Genomic DNA, 23,614 nt, shown 5'->3' with positions numbered 1-23,614 from the left:
TTCTCCTCATGTTGTTATAAAATTATGATTTAGGTACTAGGACAAAATGCCAAGGTCAATACATATGAAATACTTCACTGATGCACATAAAATACCAGGAAGTGTAAGTGGGTTTATCCACTAGAGGTCAGAGTTCTACCATCTATCAGGAAGGCTTGAAATGGAAAATGAGAGAGATACCCAGCAACCCTGTGAAAATACCATTGCAGCTGGGAGAAGGAAAGAAATGTGACGGGCAGTTACCATGAGACTTAAATGTGAAAAAGCGAAACTTGTGGATTTCTTTTTTAAGTACACACAGATATATAAAAAAGATGAGATTTGGACATATCACATCCTTTTACCGAGTGTTGTCGACTCTGTAAAACAGAAAAGCAAGAACACAATTTTATGTTGAGATTTAATATTGTCACATTCCGAATAAAAGTCGGTATTCAAGCATGGGTAGGGGAGGTAAAGTCTTAAGATAAAGAGGTATGTTAAGATGAGGCTGAGGCAAGCGGCAGCAGTGATGAGAGCAAGCAGCACTCCTATGGACAGTTGTGCTGAACAGAGTGAGCAAGGCAAAGCTCTCTTTGTTTCACATCAATTCACTCCCTTTACTTATGGCCATGAATTTATATCAAGCTGAAAGAATGACATTCCAGATACAAGCAGTGACTAACAGTGGACCTTTACGGTAGTCTTAGATACGCCTGACTCCCAGGGCTGGGTAATCATATACATATTCAGTAGAACAGACCACTGAGTGCTCTAGCACAATATCACAAGTAGGGGTGTCCCGATCTGATATTGATATCGGAATTCGGTCCGATATCAGCCAGAAAACGAAAATCGAATTTTATCGAACTGCATCTAAAATCTCTGATATATATTATGTTATATTTATTCAATTGTAGAATACTGTAGATATTATGTTGAAGGTTAAAATGTATTTATTTTATTTATTTCTTTATTTAAGTAGGGACAGTACATATTAATGAACATTCAAATGTCAGATTATAGCCCACGGCTAATTTCCATTTGTTGTCGTTAGACAGGCTGATGTAATAAAATGTCACACTTAACAATAAAACAAGGTGAGACACAAAACAATATGCAAAAGGATTACATACAGGACAAAGAACATAGGGATGATAAAATACAGTAACTTTTCATATAAATGGAACACTGGGACCAGAACAACTACACTCTCAAGAGAATAGACAGGATGCTGTAGGGCGAAGAAAAGGACAGGGGAAGGAAAAGCCGTTCACTTCCACATACTCAGAGTTGGTCAGTAACAGGAGTGCAACAATAAATTTACATTATTGAGTTTCATTATCATAATAATTTATGTAAAGTGCCACTGTGCATTGCAAATAGCCCTGAATTGCCTTTTAAGAAAAATATAATAATAATACTAATAATAAAAGTATATATATAGAAGTGCTATAGTGCATTGCACATAGCCCTAATGTACTTCTTTCTTTAAGATTTGTATTTAAAGTGCAACAGTGCATTGCACATTGCCCTATGGTGCATTATAAAAATATTAGTTTAAATCACTTGTGGTCACAAGTCTGGGTTGATCCGAGCCACTCCTTTAAATGACTTTTAAAAGTGTCAAAGCAGGAGGCTTCTCTCACTGTGGTTGGTAAACTGTTCCACTGAACACTGCCTTTGTAGGTCAGGACGTTTTGACCAACTGGTTAATAATAAATGGGACAGTTTTTCTCATACCTACTGTTGTTGACTATTGTTCTCTGTTTGAGTAACATCACTTGATCAAGCCTTTTCTAACATTCCACACTACAAAATAAGTAATAAAAGTATGTATGATTCGTGCTGATATCGTATCGTATCGACATCGGCCAATACGCAAGACTGTAATATCGATATTGTATCTGAGGTGAAAAAGTTGAATCTGGACATCCCTAGTCACAAGTGGCCAAGATGATTATCCTCCACGCGGTGGTGACACTGACCCTGCATGACGGAGTGAGGAATGAATCCATCTGGGAGCTTCAAGTATAGCAACTGCTCCTTTGTACTAAGAAGTGTTTAAGGGATCTCATTAGGATCCCCGCAGGTTGTCTTCCTCATGATTTGTAACAGGCGTGATCAACTTGGACAAGATCCCAAAGACATATTAAGAGATTACATCTTGTGGCAGGCCTAGATATAGGACTCTTCTAGGTCAAACTGGAAGAAGTTGTCGAAAAGATGTATAACTTCCACAACGGCATCATGAGGATTTCGATAAAGTCAAAAGTCCAGTCAAGGGTTAAACAAATACCTCTCACATTTTGAAGTCATGATAAAAGATGTATATACTCATTACAAGCTTGCCATTTCATTGTCAGCATCGTAAAGGAGTTGTGACACAATCCGTGACCCAGCTACATGGTGATTCTGGTCGCTTCCGAGGAGCCACCAGCAACCGCCAGCTTCAGTGGTTGATGAGGGCTGATGATGGCTAACAAAAGGTGGCCAAAGTTTACAAGTAAACATGGACTTTAGCCATTGGAATGACGAAAAACACTATTGTGTTGGGTCACAGGATTTGCCACCACCACGGTGAGCATGTCTAACAAAATGGCAGTTTTATTAACTCCTGGCTGCACAAAAATACTTTTAAAGAAAATAACAAAACATCAAGTATTATGATCTTTTGATAGAGCTTGGAATTTAAATTCACTAGATACCCTTTAAGTAAATCCTCAGAGACATGCAACGTAAAGGTACTCAACAACTCGCAACAACAGATTACTTCTTTTAATAACACAGAATGATATTGACATTGTATTCATCCTTAAATGCACTCTCGGACTCGAGCTGGGTTTCCATTACAGATTTTCACAAAATTAAAGTGATATTTCTAAATGGTGACACAGTATAATTGCGCTTTGAACGTGTTTCCACTGAACATTGTTTTGGGCAGGAGTCTCGCAAATCTCGTGAAATCTCATCCAGCGAGACTTTGCTACAGAAAGATGGATGCTCTAAACCTCCTTATAACTCTCCATTATCCTTTGTTGTTTCATATCTAATGTGGCGGTCATAATTTTAAAGTACATTGCTAAGAAATGTACCAGTCTCCTCTTCAGTTTACATGTACCACGTCATGTTTTCTTGGAGAGAAGTGGTCATGTAACCAGGTTTGTCACGTCCTGTGATGTGTATTAGCGGAAAAAGTGTTTCAATTGGGCTTTCGCGACACAGGTAAATATCAAAACGCCTGAAATACCTCCTTGTGAAAGCGTAAAAACTTTTGAACGATATGAGTGTTTTTTTTTTAATTCAGTTGTTTCCATTACCAGTTCTTATTGCGCTATTTGGATTTTGCGCATTTCCAAGGTGAAATGCAGCTTCCTTTTGGTTGGCTTGCACATTAACCCTGGTTTGGTTTATGAACATAGAATGGACAATTTACAAACGAAGGGAACCTGATCAATCAACCAATCAAATCAAACCAAATGAATGCACGAAAGAAGGTTTCTATTAAGCATTCAGTTTTAAGAAAACATTTTTGAACATGTTCATTTTCATGATTGTAGAAGTGCAATATCAAATCTCGTGGTGGATTAAACCATAAGACTTTAGTAGAACTAAATGAACTACATTTCATTCTCTTCCTCCTTAGTGCTTCACTGCAACCTCATTTATTGTACATCTAACAGTAAAACCACCAAACAGTGTGGTCAATGTGTACCTGCTTAGGGGAACGAATGACATCAGTGTATTTCAAGTCATGGTGGCTATCTGTAAAACAAACTGGACCCAAGAATACAAACACTTCTTATATGGTTGAAGGTATTATTACATGTCAACAAGGAATGACAATTAAACATAGATCTTTTTTTTTTAATTAACACATTTGGAACCCCAGTGGCCTCCAAAAAGAAGCACAATCACCTTTTGATCTTAGTTGTTAGCTGGTGAGACAACAAGTGTGTCACGCAGGTGATGGAGCCACTGGTGAAAGAGTTTTTTTGTTCAGAGAGAAAAACAAAGGCCGTCACCAGCTCGCTCTCAAAACATCTACGTGATACAGGAAGTGCACAGGGGTTAAAGGTTGGTGCTTTTCCTGCACACACAAAAACCAGGGGCGGGGTTTGAGTTTTCTCTCAATGTGTTTATTATAAATAGTAAAATTGTTCATAAAACCCATTAATTTACATTCTCACCTCTTTTTAGAGTGTTATTGAGTGCTGGAAGAAGCAAAAAAAAAAAAAGAATTACGAAACAAAAAAACAGGTGCAAGAACTTTTGAAGGTGAGAACCAAGTATCACATTACCTGAAATCAATTACGTTTCCAAAAAAGCAAAATACAATTAAAATGAAGTGAAACCAAAGACTCAATTCACAAAAATATATTTTTCCAACAAAAAAATAGTAGGTCCTCCGATTTTCCATTTCAAAATTTACCAAATTCCCCCGCCTAACTCCCAATGAGCGCACGAGAAAGGCACCAGCAGACCCTTGTGACCCTGAAAAAAGTAGCAAGTGAGTCAGAAAATGGATGGATGGATGTAAAATTTCCCAAATTCCATTTCAGGGTTTACCCATTTCAATGTCACTTAATACTTTTGTGTTTTGTTTTTGTATTACCATTGTTCCTTGTTTAGATTACTTTACTAGCTATTGAACGTCTTGAAATTGTACCAAACACGCTAAACAGGGTTAATAGAGTCAACTACTGATATTTGTTGAATTGGTGAAAGATCATGATGAATGTAGCTAGAGTTACTCATGCTTGGTATAGGTCCTCCACTAATAAATATTCAGAGACACTGTTGAGACTACAAAAAACATTTTATTCAATAGACTGATTCCAAGACGAGCTTTTCAAATTTAAATGAGATATTATGTGGGACCTGCAGTAATATTGGAACAAACACACACGCGCAGAGGACGCGTGCGCGCGCACACAAAAACTAAGGATTTGCACAATGCAGCTGATGTATGTATTTCTCGGTTATGCAGATTAAAAAGAGAATTAAAACGTGCACGCCTGGAAGTCCCTTTTGTGTCCAAGTGTGCAACAAGTATTACAACGGTACTGATTAAAGAAGATAAAAACAACAGGAAATCCCCCCTACGTTGCTGAAAACGGAGAGTAGGGGGCGCCATCGCTCCGTAGGGGAGCAAAGTTACAACTTCGGGGGGCGCTACGCTCAACAGCGCTGGCGAGAACTTTGAAAAAAACAAAGAAACAAGTGCAGTAACTTTTGGAGGTGAGAACCCAGTATCACATTACCTGAAGTTAATTAGGTTTCCTAGAAAGTAAAATTTAAATGAAGTGAAACCAAAAAGTCAAGTCTCGACTGAAGAATATATTTTTCAAACAAAAAATAGTAGGGCCTCAGATTTTCCATTTCAAAAATTTCCCAAATTCCCAAGCCTAACGCCCAATGAGAGCTGGAGATAGGCACCAGTAGACCCCCGTGACCCTGAAAAAAGTAACAAGCAAGTCAGAAAATGACTAGATGGAAAATTTCCCAAATTCCATTTCAGAGTTTTCCCATTCCATGTCACTTAATACATTTTCATTTTGTTTTTGTTTTACCATCATTCCTTGTTTGGATTACTTCACACTAGCTATTAAACATGATTCCATAACATTATTTGTGAAACCTTTGGCAAATCACCCTGCACGAATTACCGCACAGCCGCGTGCTTGGAGATGGAATGCTTCACCAGGTAAACTCATCACATTTTGTACAAATACACCAACAGCTAAATTATTTTTTGTACAGATTCCTTTTCAGATTCAAATGCAGTCATATTAGCTGTATGGGTCAAATTTAAGAATGTGCGATATATCGTCAGTATTCTCACCGGTAAGAATGTGTAATCCCAAGATAGGAACAATAAATGCCCATGTCATAAATTAGCGGGGGCCATTTGTCCCTTAATTTAGCCAAGAATGCACCTAAAAACCTTGTTGGTTATCGTGACAAATACCAGATATTATCTGGATATTTTTTTAGTCTGTATTGCTCATCCCTAGTCAAATTACTTCTTCTGTTTCAGAAAGTTTTTTTTTTTAATTTTTTTATCCATTTTCTGTGATCCTGGAAAAATGTGACCTTATAGTGTCTACTAAATCAGTGATTCTCAACTGGTGGGTCGGGACCCAAAAGTGGGTCGCGGACCTGTATTCAGTGGGTCGCAAACAGCTGGTCAAAAATAAATAAATACTTAAAGTTGCTCATGTTGGCCTTGTCTTTTATTTTGAAAAAAACTTTTTCTTTTGACAGGCGTGCTGTGAAGTGCATGTTGCACAGGAAAATATATAGATTTATGTTTTAAAATAGAGAGTGTCTTTTCAACAGCTATTTTTGAAAAACGTGGGTCGCGATTTAATAGCCGTGGAAAAAATATGGGTCCCAGGGTAAGACTAGTTGAGAACCCCTGTACTAAATTTCACCTAAATCACTCTTTCAACCCATCTGACAGGAAGCCACACACACATACAGACAAACACTCTTTCCCCTCCACCTTCCTCCAGCTGATGGGGGCGTGCTGAGGGAGCACAGAGCATGCAGATGTTGACGTTCCACAACAAGAGTTTCGCCCACATCCGTTCTGGGTAAACACCTCCAGCGCCTATAGCAAGCTGCTCAGCAAGCGACAAAACAAAAGCACATCAACAGTAAGCCTTGAAAGGCCATTCGAGCTTAAATACAGCAACACGTAAGGATTATTAAACCCAGACAGAAATGCACTGGTGTGTGGGCGACGCACAGAAAAGTCCACTAAACAAATTAAACAATCTCTGTTGTAAGAGGGAGCGTCACAGAGCGACTGGTGATTTTGATGGATAGCTTTGCCGTTTGTAGGCAGCTTTTAAATCATAATTGAAAACTTTTGACACAAACATTTGCTGCTGTCAATAACCTGTCGCTGAGTGGTTGGATTTCCATGTCTTCCACTTAAAGCAGGACTTAAGTGGCCTCAGAACGTTACCTACTCTTATCGCGACTTTTCCACATTCAAAGGCTGCTAATAACAGGTCTGTTCAGTCAGCAGGCAAATGCAAAGTGATATCCACTGAACTCTGCTTCAGCATTACCAGGCTTATTAAATTATATCCAGCCCATTGTTCATTTAAACACGGCAAGTTCAGCATGAAGCACATATACTCCACATTTTACACAAGGGTGAATAATTGGTCACAGCAAGAGATAAAAAGCTTAAATGCAACTCGTACCATTTCTGTACAAAAATGAATATAACATTGGTGGCCATTGGCTGGTGTTCCGTTTGTTCAACTGCAGGACTCTCAACAGACAACTCAGCTTTTACAGTAACTTTATACAGAGATTAAACAATGCTAAAAAGATATATCTGTCTCAGTTCCACAAATTCACAACAAAGCAAGAACTAGGATAAAGATTTTACCCCCAAGCCAACTCCATATTGAACAATACCCTGAAATTGAATAACAGACTATCATTACCGACTATTAGGAGCTGTGTGCATTAATCTGCAAAATGCACATGATGGCTGTGCATGGGTATTGAATGTTCTTCTTTTAAAGCATCCATTCATTTATTCTGCTTTTAATATATTTGAGTATAATTCCCATGCATGCACCTGAAATATTGTTGTTGCTTTTTTTTGTTTTTTTACAATGACAATAAAGACTCTCGAAAGGACTATTAAAAGGGACAAAGAATTGTAATTGACTTTAAGGACCACCAGAGGGCCTTAAACATGCCTCACGCTTACACACTTCGAAGTAGTTTTCATAAAACTATAGTTAATAAAATACATATTTTAGTAGGGATGCACCGAAATAAAAATTTGAGGCCGAAGCCGAATAAAATATAAACGCTTGGCCGAATACTGAATATTGAATGCGATTGTTGAGTTTTTCACTATTTTTTTTAAATAGTGCATACATAGCCTTGAATACATTTTTAGACATGTTCTTTAAAGAAAGTAAATGTTTATTGAATATTATGACATTTTTAAAATATTAAAGTAGCCTTTGCTTTTTTTAAAAAAAAAACAAAAAAGCACAACAAAGTTTTTCATTTATATTAGTCCTTCAAATAAAACAAAACATACATTCCAAAAAAAAATAAAAAATAAATAAAATAAAGTGCATTAAAGGGGAGGTATGATGAACAAAAATCACTTTATAATGGTTTTGCTACAGTGATATACATCTAGTTAGATCTTCATGCATCATAGGTTGGAGCTGGATGTACATAACTGCTGCAGATTTCAAACAACGAGCTACAGCGCAGAGCAGGGACAATGGACACTTGGTACAGCCCAAAAGAAAACCAAAATGAAAATAAAAAGAATGGTACATTTAGACAACATATTGAGATTCAAGATATAGGAGGGTTTCAATTTTGGCGATATAGATAATTACATTTTCATATATAATGATTTTTTTTTTTTTAATTGTAATAAAATACTTGTTTAAGGAGTCGCTGCTTTTGCTACTTCTCAGAACAGCATCAAAGGCAGAGTTAAATGGATTGCTGATTGTGTCCTAACCCAGACCTTCCCCTAAACGAGTCACACAACAGAACTCACTCACACATGCAGAATATGCAAAAAGTGACACATATTGTGCAGCTGTGTGGCATGTGTAATCAGCAAATGCAACTGTCTTTCTAGTTAGACTTTATTCAGTTAAAAAATATCAAGAATTATATTATATAATCTATATTATATATAGAGAGACATGTAAATCCATGAAAATTTTTGATGTACAAAACAGGGGACGGGACCCAGATAAGCAAAATGCTTCTCTCGTTTCCTTTTTCAGCATGTACAAAAAAAAAAAAAAATGTAAAAAAAAGTGAATGTAACCATGTAGGAAATAAACTGAATAAATAAATAAATTGTATATTGCTATTTTGAGAAGAAAAAAAAGGCAGTGGCTATTTGTACGGGAAAGCATGAATAGATAGACAGTCTATTCATACGGAACACCCATCATTGGCCAGTTTAGGTCACATGATAGTTGCACCATGTGACTTAAAGTATCGTCAGTTTTATTTTAGCTCATTTTTAGCTACCCCGCTAACCCTTTTATTTTAGCCCTAACCCTATCCCTAACCCTAACCCAGGAAATACCCTAAATCTGATCACGTTTACATATAATGTCCCAGCATTAAAGCAGCTTAGATATATCTGATTTGATGCTGGGAGCGTGTACATTGTCGTGCAGAATGTACATTACTGAAATTTTTCATATTAATTACATTTTTTATAGTCATTTTTGACTCACTTCATTCTAATTGAAATGTTAAACAAATACCATAGGGCGTTTACACTCTATGTTTTTTTAATTTTATATTGAAACTAACAACTGCAATGTTAGATCAAGATGACCTAGATGTTTAAAAAGTAGACTTCTATTCAGCAAAGCAAATTAACACACAAGTTTATTTATTATTCAATTCAATGTTAAACATGACACCTTTAATGTACAGTTATTTAATGCGATAATTGTTGTTTCCTTCAATCAACATTTTGACGCATTGTTTGTTTAAGAAAGTGTCTATTTGTACGATTGCCGTACAGACAACCCCCGGTGATATTGGTACGGTTACCGAAGTACACGCATGTAGCATCTTAGGGTTAGGGTTAGGTTATAACCCAATATCGCAACAATTTTTAGGGGCAGGGTTAGTCTTAGTCACGCGACCTAAACTGGCCAATGACTGACCTATCACGTGACCTGAACTGGCCAAATCGGGGCGCTGCGTACGTTTACAATGTCGATATATTGATACGGCAACTGTACGAATAGCCACTGCCTTTGTTTAAAGAGTTTGTTTAATAAAAGGCCAGTGAAAGTGACATTTGGACATGATGAGGGACAAACTGCCAGGATAAAAAAACCCTCCCTTCACATGCATAATACACATGTATGTAGTTGTATTTGGTGTATGTTTGGAGGTGGTGGGGGGGGGGGGGGGGGGGGGCTCTCTTTTTCCCTTCTTTTCTCTGGTTGCATGTTTTTAAGAATGAATTAGGAATAGTAGGAGCGAGGAGGACATGCAATCTAACTGGTAACATCTTGGAATGGATTTTGCAGGCTTTGTGTTAAAATCCCTAACATCTGGTTCAGAGTGACACCATATCCGAGTTAACACCTGGATAACACAGCCCCCCCCCCCCCCCCCCCCCCCACACACACACACACAGCCACACCCAGATTTGATGAGATTCATGCTTTTTCACTACTTTCTCACTTTAATAATTGAGTCAGCTACTCATGATGACTCTGTGTGTAAAAGCCCAACACTTAAGGCTGGTGGATCCCTAAAGTAGCATTAATATTCTATGTATTTACTGTTAAAGAGAACCAATGGTTACATTCACTTGGTGTAAAAGTGTGTTTCTTTTTTTTTTTACTTCTGTACTCTGAGCTCGGGTTGTACTACAATTCTTTGTGAATTGTTGGGTTGGTTTGGATAACACCAGCCGTGCACTGCTCTCTTTTCCATGTCGTTCCGCGCGTGACGTGCAGCTGTTTTTCCACCACTGCCACTACTACGAGTCACGAGAGCGCGTCGAGCAGGCACGCGCGCTCACGTCGATAAAACAACACTGCGCGGAAATAAAAACCCAGAAGACATGAAAACTGTAGCCGGAGTCATCGCTGTCTCACCTGTTCTGCCACCTTTGGTCTCGTCCCTTTGCAGCACCATAGGGTCGTTCGTGGAAAGGCTCACAGAGGAGCTTAAACACAGCGTGTGGAAGTTGTTTACAAAGTTTTAGTGTGAACTCTGATTGGTCCTTAGGAAGTGTAGTAGGACACGCCCCCAAAGCGCGGTCACAGGGCTGAGTGTGAAAGACAGAGCTTCATGCAGAAGTAAACACTAGGACTAGTACTCACGTTACTGTCATTGAGTTGCTTTTATGGGTACTTGTACTTTTTTATTTATTTTTTTTAATCATAAATGTTACTTTTACTGAAGTACGTTTTATAAGAAGTGAAGTAATTCATTACATTTTGACACCTTAACCGTTACGGAGTTTATTATCATTATTTTGTTTTGAAATGATCAACAGACATTGTGAAACTACAAAAAATAAAAATTGAAATTACCAGACAACAATCAAATGCATCACATCATAGCCAACCAACCATATTAAACGTACTGTACCGTGCCAAAACGGCTGAAATCATCATTTCAGCCTGAGATTTTTTTCTAATTTTTAATTGGATTCATTGTTGTTATTTTACTTAATTTTATTAAAAAAAGACAAAAGAATAGTACATTTTGTCGAACTTTTTATTTTATACAGATGCCTTTGTGGAAAATAAATTAGGTTCCAATTGTGCAAGATTTGGATATTTCCTTTATTCATGAGATGTTTACTGTATGCTAGGGAAATGTGGCAATATTATTTACCAAAAATAAACATGGGGGGTGAAAGTAACTATTGTAACTTTTACTTTGAGTGCTATTTATTGAGCTACTTTTTACTTGTACTTGACTATTTTATGTATGACTTACTTGTACTTGAGTAAAATTTCAATCAAGTAACAGTACTTCTACTTGAGTAGGATATATCAGTACTCTTTACACCTCTGAACGTAACGCACCTCGCCCAAACAGCAATAAATGGAGGTTATTTTACCACTTTCTATGGTTCAGGTTGGAGTTTCTACTTATTATGTTATTATTACCCATTTATATATATATATATATATATATATATATATATATATATATATATATATATATATATATATATATATATAAACTACTGTAATATCATTAATTCACTAAGCTAAAAAAAAATATCACATCCAAACATAAACATTAGAATCCATGCAAAACACTACCATTAAGAAGCATAACATTTCAACAGATTTATTTGTAACTAGAACTTTAGAGTTAATAAAGTTTTATAAGCATCTTGTTTTATGGATTTGCACAAAGATCTTCAACACCACAAATGTGTTTTTGGAACCAAAAACCAATAACTGTTCAAACACTGCAGTGTTTCTTTCACCAAAGAAAACATTGTCGTTGAGTAAAATATTAATCATCTGCTTGAACACTTTGAAAATTTAATAAAATGATTCCACACAGCAACACACACATAAAACAAACAATCAGGCCGTATATTTTTTCCAACTATATTTAACTACCCAGTGAATGGCCAACATCCAGTTTTATAAATTCCCTGTTAATCTCTTTTAATTCTCATAAATTCCTGTTAATTCTAATGGAAAGTTTCCAGTTTTGATAATTCCCAGAATTTTCCAACCCTCAGTGCGTTGAAATGTTATTACGTGAAACAGTGTGACAAATTATTAATTCATGTATCTCCTTGCATTCTCATGGGGATCTAAGGCCTGAATCTAACATTATATAACACAGGAAGAAAGGGAATCCAAAGAAATCCTTGTAGGCATGGGGAGAAGATGTAAATGATGACACAAAACAGCACTGAGGTTTTCCCCCTGGGAATCAAACACAAGACCTATGGCTTTCTTGCTGTGAGGCAGATGTGTTAACCACTTCATTATTGTGGCCCATATTGTAAAAACATTTCTGTATTCACATTCAGTCAAAAAGAGGCAAGAGATGCCACCGCCAACACACATCAATCCTCTACTGATCAAGAAGGCCCAGATTCGATTTTTGATTAGGAACCCTTACTTAGTCCTTTCTTTGTGGAGTTAGCATGTTTTCTTTTGGCTTGTGTGGATTTTCTCTCGTTTCCTTCTACAAAACAAAAAAGCATTACATATCACCAGAAAGTATTCACGACCCCTTCTCTTTTTCCACGTCATGCTTCAAAATAGTATAACTGGTTTCGCTATAGTTGTTTTTTTTTAAATTCAAGTATTCACACCTTTGGCTTAACATTTAGTCCAAGCAACTTTGGCAGCAGCAGCCTCACGTCATCTTGGGTATGTCTCCTCAAGCTTGGCAAACATGTTTGTGGGCCATTTTCTGCCATTTTGTTCTTTCCAGATACTCTAAAGCTCCATCATGTTGGACAGGCAGCACTGGAGGACAGCCGTAAAGCTGTAGTATGTAAGTTATTTTTGGCGTCATTAGGTCAAAAATCTATAATCATCTTTGAGCATATTGTAATCCAAAGTGTTCTTAGTAGGACAGTAAATCTCTTCTCCTTCTCCTGGCCCTGTAAATGAGTTTAGGAATCCAGGAGCATGACGCTGGACTTCAGCCAATCAGAGATCTTTCAAGAAACACATGTGTTTCATTAGCTGTTTTGGGCATTACTATTGGCTGCATAAGCTGCTTGTTAAAAGTCTATGCGCGTTCACGATCTGAGAAAAGGAACAGTGCTATGGCTATGCTATGGTTCCAGCAGAAGTCTCTGTGCAGCTTTTGGCACAGCAGTTACACGGCAAAGCAAGCAGGAAAAGGTAGACCAAGGTGGAGACGCAACAGTTTAAATGCACAAATGTGTTCAGGAGGAATGGACTCCGCCGAGGTCCCTCTGCCTCGGTATGTGCGGCGGATTGCGCTTTCAATCTGTGCACAGTCTGTCTCACATACCGAGTCAGGGAGAGAGAGTGATAACAGACGGGATAAATGGTTTGTAAACCTAAAAGAAACATTATCCAAGGTGGAGAGAACAGACAATTTATTTGCAGTGTGAATGTAGAGGGTCTGTCTCTCTGCTCTGATCAGCTGGGATCAGGAGGTGGAGGTGTGGCTCTGAGCCTCTAGTTACTGTCCTCACAACAGTGAGTGATACGTGCTTTCTTGTCCCTAAGACATGAGAAAACTCTCTAATAACACAAGATAAAGTCCTGACATTTGTTACTAATCTTATGGGTAAAACAGTTGCAAAGAGTTCCACAGTGTGTGCGTTCGCGCAAGCCATCACAAGAAGACCGGTAAGTTTTGTTCAGAGGGGAGGGGGGAGCGTGGAGCATCTAACAATTCTACATACTGCAGTTTTAAGTCTTTCTAGAGATGTTCGATTGGTTTCAAGTGCGGGCTGTGGCTGGGCCACCCAATCTACTGCACTGGACCTTTTACTGAGAAGTGGTTCTGTCTGGCCTCTCTACCTTAGCAATAGTTTACCTTCTGGATGGTTCTTGCATCACCACAAGGGAAAACATTAGCTTTGCCTTGGTGTTACTGGGTTCTGGTTCACCACTGTGTCCAAGACCCTTTATCAACGGTAACTCAGCTCAGTCAATCAGATCTAGGACGGATACTGGTGTTAAAAATCTTCTTCCAGTTTTAAAAATGGCCTTCACTACTGCTGATATTCTTTTGCATTCTTCCATAGATTTGTTGTTCTAGAAACAAGCCAGTCTCAGAGTTCAGAAGTCAATTAATTGGAATTTATTGGTTAGTTCTTGTTCTGATGCAAACAGTTGACTGTAAGACCTTATATAGACTGGTGTGTGCAGTAACATCACATATCACCTATATTAACCACACGTAGAGGTGGACACCATCCAAGTTGTAGAAGCAATCAATGAAAATCAGTTGAGATTAAGTTTGAATATCAAAGGATGATGTAGTGTTTGGGACAGCTTGCGAAGAACATGCCATGCAGGTAAGATTGTTGAAGTGCAAATAACATAATTTGCATCTTAACATGTCTAGATTATTTTAAAGGTTAATATGCCTCATGAATGTTGTAGGAATTTTAAAGGTTGAGTTGTAATTTTATTCTTATTGACTTTTTCACTTTTAAATGTTACCAAGTGTATTAGCATCTGGGAGCATAAAAACAGTTAAATAAAAAACATGTAAATTTTAAAAAAGATGTGAAAATAGAATGTGACTGTTGCTATTTTCAGTTAATATTGTTTGCATACTAAGTTCAGCCAATTTTCTGATCTGTGTGTCAACTTTGAGATTGAAAACAAAGAGGACATGGATTTCAGAGGAGGCTAAAAAGCTTAGATGGTACAAAGTCGGCCATTTATTCTGTGTTCAACATCATTCAGTTGCTCCCTCAAAATGCTCAAACCTACTGTAGCTTCTTTTTTGCATCTGATACTGTAAAGACATTCAAAAAGAGCACCAAGAGAGTTCAAACCTCCATCAAGCAAAATATCCTCTTTGCCAGATATTGGCAGTTATCTGGATCAGTGATGCTGGTCATGGTACCATAATCATTCACACTTCAAAGGCTTGTAAGAAATATCATCATTAATAACCACACAGTAGCTCCAAATGTAAGGACAACCCCATTTTTTTATTTTGAAAAACCACAATAAAGTACTCAATCCAAATCCGACCCAATCCGGATGAAACTTGGTGGGTAATTCTGCAGCCAACTTGACATGACTGAGTCAAGCTTCATAAATATCTGTCCATTACAAACAAACAAAACTACAAAGATATGATATGAAGTTGAGGTTTCGTTTATTCAGACAAGGTTTTTCAGGAATTTTTTTTTATCTCCTGACATGCTTTGACTGTCAAATGCCAGTTTTCATCAGTAATAAATCTTGAAAAACCTTGTCTGAATAAAGGAATAAATCTCAACTCAGAGCTTAATTTGTGCCAGATCCTGCACACCTTTTTTGCTTTTATGTGTTTTAATTCAATTTTGAAGTATTATATTTGGACAGCTGTGTCTTTTATTGAGTTGAAATGACTTGAAATTTCATTGTACGCACAAAACTGAATGTAGACACACTGCGCAAGGGAGAGAGACAGCGGAAAGTCAAGTCACACCCCTACGCTACGCCTAAGTGTGATTTGGCGCAAAAGTAGTTTCTCTGTTAGCTTGAAAGATGGTAGAAAAATGGCTAAAAAAAAAGGCAGATTTAAAGAGCTTTTTTAAGCCAATAAGTGAAGCTAAGCCTGATGTTTAGAAGCAGCACTTAGCTTAGTGACTAGCAGCACCTGTAGCGATGATGCTAATGCAGGAGAACCGGCCTTTAACAGAAAGGACACAGGAGGAGAACTATATCGAGTGGACATGAGGAGGACTCAGGGTGGACTCAAGATGATCTGCTACTCTTGGCATATGAAAAACAAGGCAGGCCTCGGCTGTTAAATATGTAAAAAAGTTGCGAGGATACAAAGTTCTCAATGGCTGGTTTTTTTGGTGTTTTGACAAATAAATGGTAAGCACGCATTTTGTTTTCATTTTTTGCTGTGCTTCTGATTCATTAGAGAAGTTATAGCCTTATGTTATGGTTGTAAATATTTTGTATTTGTGGGTTTTTGTGTTCTGAAAGTATAGTGTCCTTTGTGGCTAAATTAGCGGTGATTTTGCACTGTCCTTGTTGCTGAAACAGGGCAGATTTTGACAGCTGTCACTCAGAGAGAGAGACAGACAGATGCGCTCCGTAACGGGTGGCAAAAGGCGCTTTAAATTTTTTTAGGCCGTGGCTATTGATACGGAAACGTATGCATAGACTGCCAGTCTATGCATACGAAGCGGCCCTCATTGGCCAGGTTATTTGACGTGGTGGGTGCACCATGTGACTTAAAGTTCAGTTTTATTTTAGCTAATCTATTTTGAGCTAACCCGCTAATCCTTTTATTTTAACCCACCCCGAATCCTAACCCGAACCCTAACCCTAACCCAGGAAATACCCTAAACTTTTTTTTTCTTTTCGTATATGTATATTTAAAGGTGGAATTTGCCGTGTTAAATATGTAAAAATGAAAAAACATATATGACAAAAGTGGGATTCCAACCCACAGCAGCGGAAGGAAGATACCTTGAGTCAGGCTCCTTAGACCATTCAACCATCCTGAGAAGGTGAAAACACAGGCACACTACGCTTATATAAAAGCTAAAGAAAACATACCTATAGACCCGTGGGCTTGACACTTCTATTTTTTTTTTATCCTTTCTGTGACATTTTTGTCTTTCTTAGAGCGGGAAAAACACCCAGCGTTTGTTCTGGGACCTGGTGATTTACAACTTAAGCACTGCCTCAACTTAACATACTATTCAAAAAGAAGACTAAAATGAATCTCACTGGAACTACAACAAAGATTTTAATTTTTGAAATTTTGCTAATGGGAATTAGTCTTTGAGTCTTTCATGACGTAAGGTCTATCTTTGGTAAAAATGTTGTCAAAATCCCTTAAGTGCTTTTGACATAATCTTAACTGACAAACATTTATTACCTCAGATAAACAGAGGTAATAAATGTTTACTATGAATTTTTTTCTTATACAATGTTTTAACCTTCTTGACCAAAACTGATGCTGATGGCTACTTTTTCACTCTCTGTGGTCTTTGTTGTATCCACCATTTCAGACCTAGACATCCAAATATCAATGATGGTCATAAAATCACATCCTTTGTTTGGGAGCCAACTTGCAGACTTGTGTCCGGCCTGAGAACATTTCAACACATTGGCACAATAAGTTTAAAGGCTGCCCTTTAGAGTGGCCTCTTGGTTTTAACTTACCCCGCTGCCTTTTTTTTGCTTCATCTATTTCTCCCTCAGGTGACATCCACAGTCATTACCAGCACATTATACAGATTTATGCGGATCTTGGTTTTTCAGCACTTGTTTAAGGTAAAGAATGGATTGTCGTTTTAGGTTAGTTGGATACTAAAATAATGAGGACCTTTTAAAGTACCAAAGATGCTTTGGTTCATCATTTCTCTATGGTCAACTACGTTATTCCATTATACTTTCTCAATTCATATCTAGAATCTGAGTATCTTACCAATTATATGCGGTTATGCCATTCCACAAACCCTGTATATCAAAATAGTCTCATCTATTTTTCCGTCAACATCCCATACATTTTATGGACTTGATAGACTACTTTAAAAATGATGGTTTATCATTTTCTCTCTAGTAAACTCGGTAAACTCTGTCCTTACCTTTCCTCCACTAGTCTGCTTGATATAAAGTGCTGTATAAGTCTCAGTGCCACCAACAGACTGACCCCAATTCACCCCAACAAAGCTTTCAGCCTGAAAGACAGATTGAAAACACATTGGATTCAAATGACACAATGACAGGATATACTTTGATATAACATGTCACCATGTTATATTATATAGTTATTGCATTATTTTGGGTTCCTTTCTGTCCAGGCCATCTTTTACTAGTTTACAATGATGAAAAATCAATGTATTTTCTACACTATTTTTGAAGCAATCTATTCTTTATTCATTACTTTTTTTCCCATTTTAACTCATTTGAGTGGCTATTGGGTTGTTTTGGAAAAATAATTTCAGTCCACATCTGATCATTCTTGACTTTCAAAGAACATTCAAATATCTAAAAAAAGTGCAACAAAAAAGAAAAGGCTGATTGCATTTGTTTCCATATAGTCTATCAGAGCTGTTCTTTTCCACAGGCTATTGGCAGAAAAAATAACTTTGAAGATAAGGAAGATTAAAAAGATGTCAGATAAGATGGTTGCTCTTAAAAAAAAAAAAGAAAAAAAGAAATATATTTTTCTGTCGATGGTAATGGATTTGATTTGTAGTCTACATCATTCAACAAATAGCAAACTTTTAATTTAGACTGGATGTTGGTGTAATTTTGTAACATTTTTGATAGTGTTTGGTGGAATCTGTGGTGACATGAAGATATCTGTGGTCAAATTGTGCTTTAAACATTACACATGGTAGATTTTTAGACAAACTTGCCTATCCCCAAGAGTAATTGTTCCCTTTGGAATTTTTCCTCTCTTTTAGGAAAACAAATCACCTGCTACTGCACCTCAGAGTGCAAATCTTTAGAGAAAGTACTGTCACGGCAAATTTGCGGTTGACCTCATTTGGAGACATGATTTATTGCTCTGGTTGAATGATGGAGTCCAGGCGAGGCATTGATGATTTTATAAAAAAGGTTTTTTATAAAATAAATAAAAAAGGAGTAAAAAAGAAGCTTCCATCCTGAAAGAATGAAAGGCAAAAGGCTCGTGGAAGAGAAAAAAGGCAAGACCCGCTAACTAACAGTTTCACAGCTTAAGCTTTTATACAGATAACAGAAAAAGTTCCACCCTGAGGTGAGGAGAAGGAGGGAGTCAGATGCCCAACAGTGGAAACATTTGAGGATGATGAAGACGTGTATATTATGAGGAAGATTGGGCGCCACTCTTATCTGTCCTTGATAGTGTGTGTGTTCGTGTGTATGGCCTTCAGCAGAGACTCTGTGTTGCACTGAGTACAATACAATCTGTACTGTTTAATCTAACATGACTCAGCTGTTCAAAAGTGCGAAGAGTAATGCAGTCATCATGTATTAAAACATGACAAATTGTACACATGAACACACATTTGACGATATTATGATGAATATAAAAATTGCCATAACAGTACTATGGTTATATTGTGTCTTCTTGTTATCCTCTGAAGCAGTGTCAAACTGTTTTTGCTTAAGTACCCCCTTTCTTATATGTCTGAATCCATGTACCCCTTTTGTCCGGCTACAACATTTTTCTCAGAATACTATGAAAAAACAGCTGTAGAGCATCATGATGGAATGAATGAGCATTAACACACACTTTAAAGAAGCTCATTTTGCAATTAAGTGGAATGAAACAGTATCTCTTGTCTCATGAATAGATCTATTTCAATAGTTTTTATCATTTCTGGTCATCTCCTGCCTGGTCTGGGACCAAGACTGGTCATTTTCTAATCAATAAAAATTCCATCATCATTATTATCATTGTCATTTTCAACTCAAAATAACGTTTATAAAACACCCTATTGCTTTCATTTGTTACTTTTCCACTCTCTCTCTCTATAGTGCCGGTACGTAACCCTAGTGGTACACATGCCCCCATTTGAGAAAAACTGCTCGAGAGTTAATTTTTGTATCATTTCAAAGGAAGGTTATAGAACAAAGATTTCCAACAATCATATGCTAGAGGTATGATTCTCGAATTGGGTGCGAGAAGTCCCGGGTTGATCCTGGACAAACCCCCACATTTCTGCTGCCTTAGTGTTGTGCCTCCCTTCTTCTGGTCCTTCCAGCCCTTTTACATACCCTCTCTCTCCACCTGATAATTGATCTGAATCAGGTGTTTTAGGTGAGAGAGAGAGGAAGAAAAGGCTGAGAGACCAGGAGGCACCAGCAAGTACAAATTAGTAGCATTAGAAATAGTTCATTGTAATTTTTGGGTCAATTTTCAACATGATTAAAAACATTCTGACTGTTTTTAAATCAGAAGAAAAGCATCTCCAGTGTAATGCACTACGATCAAATATAAAGTCCAAGGTGCCATAATAATTCATGTGCCAGCTCCACAGGGTCTATCTCCCACCCAGAGAGGAAGCTGCAAGATGGCAATCATGTTCGTTGATTGTACTCCTTTCACATCCATTCAGCTCCTGTGAGGGAGGTTTTTGTCACACCTGATTGTCGGCTAGTTAATTGTCTGATAGTGGGTGGAATTACCCCTCCCCCCTCCATGAAGCATTGTAGAAATCTTAGGACAGAAACATTCAATGTTCATTCAACCTAGCAGGTGTCATATTCAGCTCAAACTGGTGTTATCCACAACACATTTTGTTGAGAGTTCTTGTGTTGTTAAATGCGTCGGTAACTAAAAGGATGAATGATTTGGCAATTGAATGTGCCACCTCAGGGATTTTTATCAATACAATGAGAAATCGTTAACTATCCCCGAGAAAAGCAAAGCACTCGTACAAATTACAGCTTCTAGTTGCTTTCAAATCCCAACACATAACTATAAAATAATTGCCTGCTGTGATGGACCACAGTCAACGTTTCCTGTCTGGCAACTTTACACCAAAATTAGATTTCGGAGAAAACAAAACTCAGAAAGAAAACCAGAGTCACCAGTAACGCTATCAAAATAAATCTGGTAGCAGTGAGAAAGAAGCAGGTTTAAAGATGAACTCCGAAGAACTTTTGCATCTGATGGGTCCTCTTGTCTATATTTCTTGTCATTTTGAGTTTTCAAAGTAATTTTTTTTTTTTTTTGAATCATTTTGAGTGTTTTGTTATCCTTTCTGTGTTTTTCTGTCCTTTCCTGTGTGTTTTGGAGTACTATTGTAGATTTTAGTGTGTTTTTACAGCCATTTTGTGCATTTTTGTTGTCTGTTGTGTCGGTTTTTGCAGTGGTATTGCATGTTTTTTTGTAGTTTTCTTTGGGGTCATTTTGTGCATTTTTATTTTAGGGATTTCACTAACTTCAAATCCAAGGCAGGGCTTCCTGAGTTAACATAATAAGAAGCGGTAACATGTTATTATAGAAGTTATAGAAATGATAGAAGAATATAATTAAAAAAAAATATAAACTGAAAGCAATAGTGTAATAATAATGTCAATAGTGTACACTAGATACATTTATATCTCAAAGATATATCACTATAGTGAATGCAGAGACTCCATAGCCATACATACCTTTTTTAAACATTGGAAGAAAACCAAAGAGGCACCATGCATGCACACAGGGATAACACATTTTGTTGTAGTTTAAGACATAGTCTTTTGACTAAAATGCAACTTTATTAAATAAACTGAATAAATAAATAAAATAAAAAAAATTAGTTCCAATTTAGTCAACAGGAATATTTCTGTTATAGTCTAGTTTTAGTCAGCAAAATAACATTAGATTTTATTCGACTAAATCTGTTACAGATATAGTTCACTAAAATATATAGGATAGGAGTTTAAATTACCATTTATCAACCTGACATAGTTGTGTTTGTAATATTTACAAACGTTAACGGTATTAATGTTAGTTAATAAAAGTCTAGGTATCTCACTTAAAAGAATGCAATTCAACAAAATTAACATCTCACCAAATCAAGTTCTGTTTTCATCCAAACAGTCATTTATTTATTTATTTTTTTATTATTTATTCAGTTTATTTCCGACATGGTTACATTCACTTTTTTTTTTTACATTTTTTTTTTTTTTTTGTACATGCCGAAAAAGTAGACGAGAGAAGCAGTTTGCTTATCTGGGTCCCGTCCCCTGTTTTACCATCGCAAATTTACATGGGTTTACATGTCTCTCTGGTCAAACATTCTTGAGTTGTTCTGAACAGTCCTTTTTTGTGTATTCTCATCTGTAGTCAGTGTTGTCTTGTTTTTATTCCTCCTCCTCTCTATCGTTGTTCGTGTTGGCCTTGTTCCCTGCCAGACGTTGTTAGCATTCCTCCAGTTCAAGAATAGTTCCTCTTTCGAAGGTGTTTGGAAGGTTTTTCCCTTTTCATCCATAATGTCACCACTCGGGAATGTCTCTTTTGGACACACAAGTTTGCAGCTTGTTTTGTCTCTACATCAAGGTTAATCCAGCTGTTGTTAGTTCTATTGGCAGTGTTGTATTTTCCACTGTTAGATTTAACTTGTATAAACACATTATTATATCTTAGTTCATAAGCAAGGTAGTAATTTCATTGTACAGGAAAACGTGTTTCTAACTGCACATATGACAATAAACACTTTGAATTTAAATTTAATGTAATCCTTAATCACCCCACCACCTAGCAATTGAAATGAATAAATGACAGACCTTTTTTACTCTTGGTTTCCACATTTAATTCAGTCTCCGTAAAATAATCACAGTCTGAGTTTTGTTTCCAGGGTTTATATAGATCTGGGTCCATATCCATGATTACCATCAGTAATGTTGTTGTTTAGGTGGATCCTTCGTATTTTCCCAAGTCTTCCATCGTTTTGATGAGGATTGGTTTTCGTTCTCTTCTCCCAGTGGTGTGATATAAATCCTGCAGTTTCTTGTCCACGTCCTCACAATTTTTCCTCCTTTTTTTATTTGGCGTGCCTTCCATGCAATGCTTGCATTTTGTTTCGTCAGGTTTTCATTGATGTACACCTTCCCTTCAGTTTATTTCCTTGCTTCAGTAGTTCTCCTTTGAATTTCATATTCTTGAAGGTTATTTTTACAGCTCTGTTATAATTTTTCTTTGGCAGGAGATGGCAGGAGTTGATGTTGTCAGGGTTCAGGACAATGTCCTTCGACTCCAGGTAGTCAATGACCTGTTGTTCAATCGATTTTGTTTCTTCGTCACTCGCGTAACTCCTGGGTTTTATCTTTAGGCCTGTGATGATGACATCTTTCTCTCTTTCCTTTTGTTCCAGCTGTTCAACCCTGGCGTTCAACAATTTTATCTCTTCAGCATTTCCTTCATTCTTTTCTTTCAGTACCTTTGCTTCGCTTTGTAGGTTTTCCAGCGTCTTTTCCAGCGACTTTATCTCGGCAGATAGGTTTCGTAGACCCTCGCGTATCATCTCCTTGACCTCTTCCAAACCCGAATTGGGTTCTGAAGGGCCTCCCTGCGGTTTTTTCACCATTTTCCTTCAGTCTTGGGCCCAATTTTTCAGGCTGTTCAGCTGTAGCCAGCTGTAGCCAAGGTCTTGTTATCGGAGCGAATGAAAACACGTCTGCTCTCTCCAAAGACCAGAGACAATTGACGGTGTTTTTTAATAGCCTGGAATCTGCATTCAGTCTGCACAGTAAACTTAGCTACATTAAATGTATTTATCATCCATCTGAATGATAAAGTAATTTGCATTAAAATCATTGCTTTATGTGAAACCATAAAAAGTTAAATCAGTTATTTCAGACGTGTGTCCTGGATGAACTATACACAGAGGAGTGGGAAATATTAGAATAAAACAGATTTACGAAGCAACAATCAAATTCTGCATGCAAATTAATGTAAAGAAGAATATTTGGATAAAGTAGTAGGTTTCTAATTA

The 23,614-nt window shown here is 37.1% G+C and overlaps 1 protein-coding gene across 1 annotated transcript in view; it reads right to left on the bottom strand.

Moving 5' to 3' along the window:
- ccnd2a (cyclin D2, a) overlaps positions 1-10,753 on the bottom strand; it is a 194,406-nt gene extending 183,653 nt beyond the window's left edge. Inside the window, exon 1 of the mRNA XM_028449094.1 lies at positions 10,632-10,753. The gene's annotated coding sequence lies outside the window, so the exon portion shown is untranslated. The remainder of the gene's footprint in view (positions 1-10,631) is intronic.
- Between the last annotated feature and the right edge of the window lie 12,861 nt (positions 10,754-23,614).

Source organism: Gouania willdenowi, chromosome 6 (genome assembly GCF_900634775.1).
Source record: "Gouania willdenowi chromosome 6, fGouWil2.1, whole genome shotgun sequence".
NCBI classification, from domain to species: domain Eukaryota; kingdom Metazoa; phylum Chordata; class Actinopteri; order Blenniiformes; family Gobiesocidae; genus Gouania; species Gouania willdenowi.
Note: the sequence above shows the minus strand (reverse complement) of the source record. Positions and strands in the feature narration are given on the sequence as shown.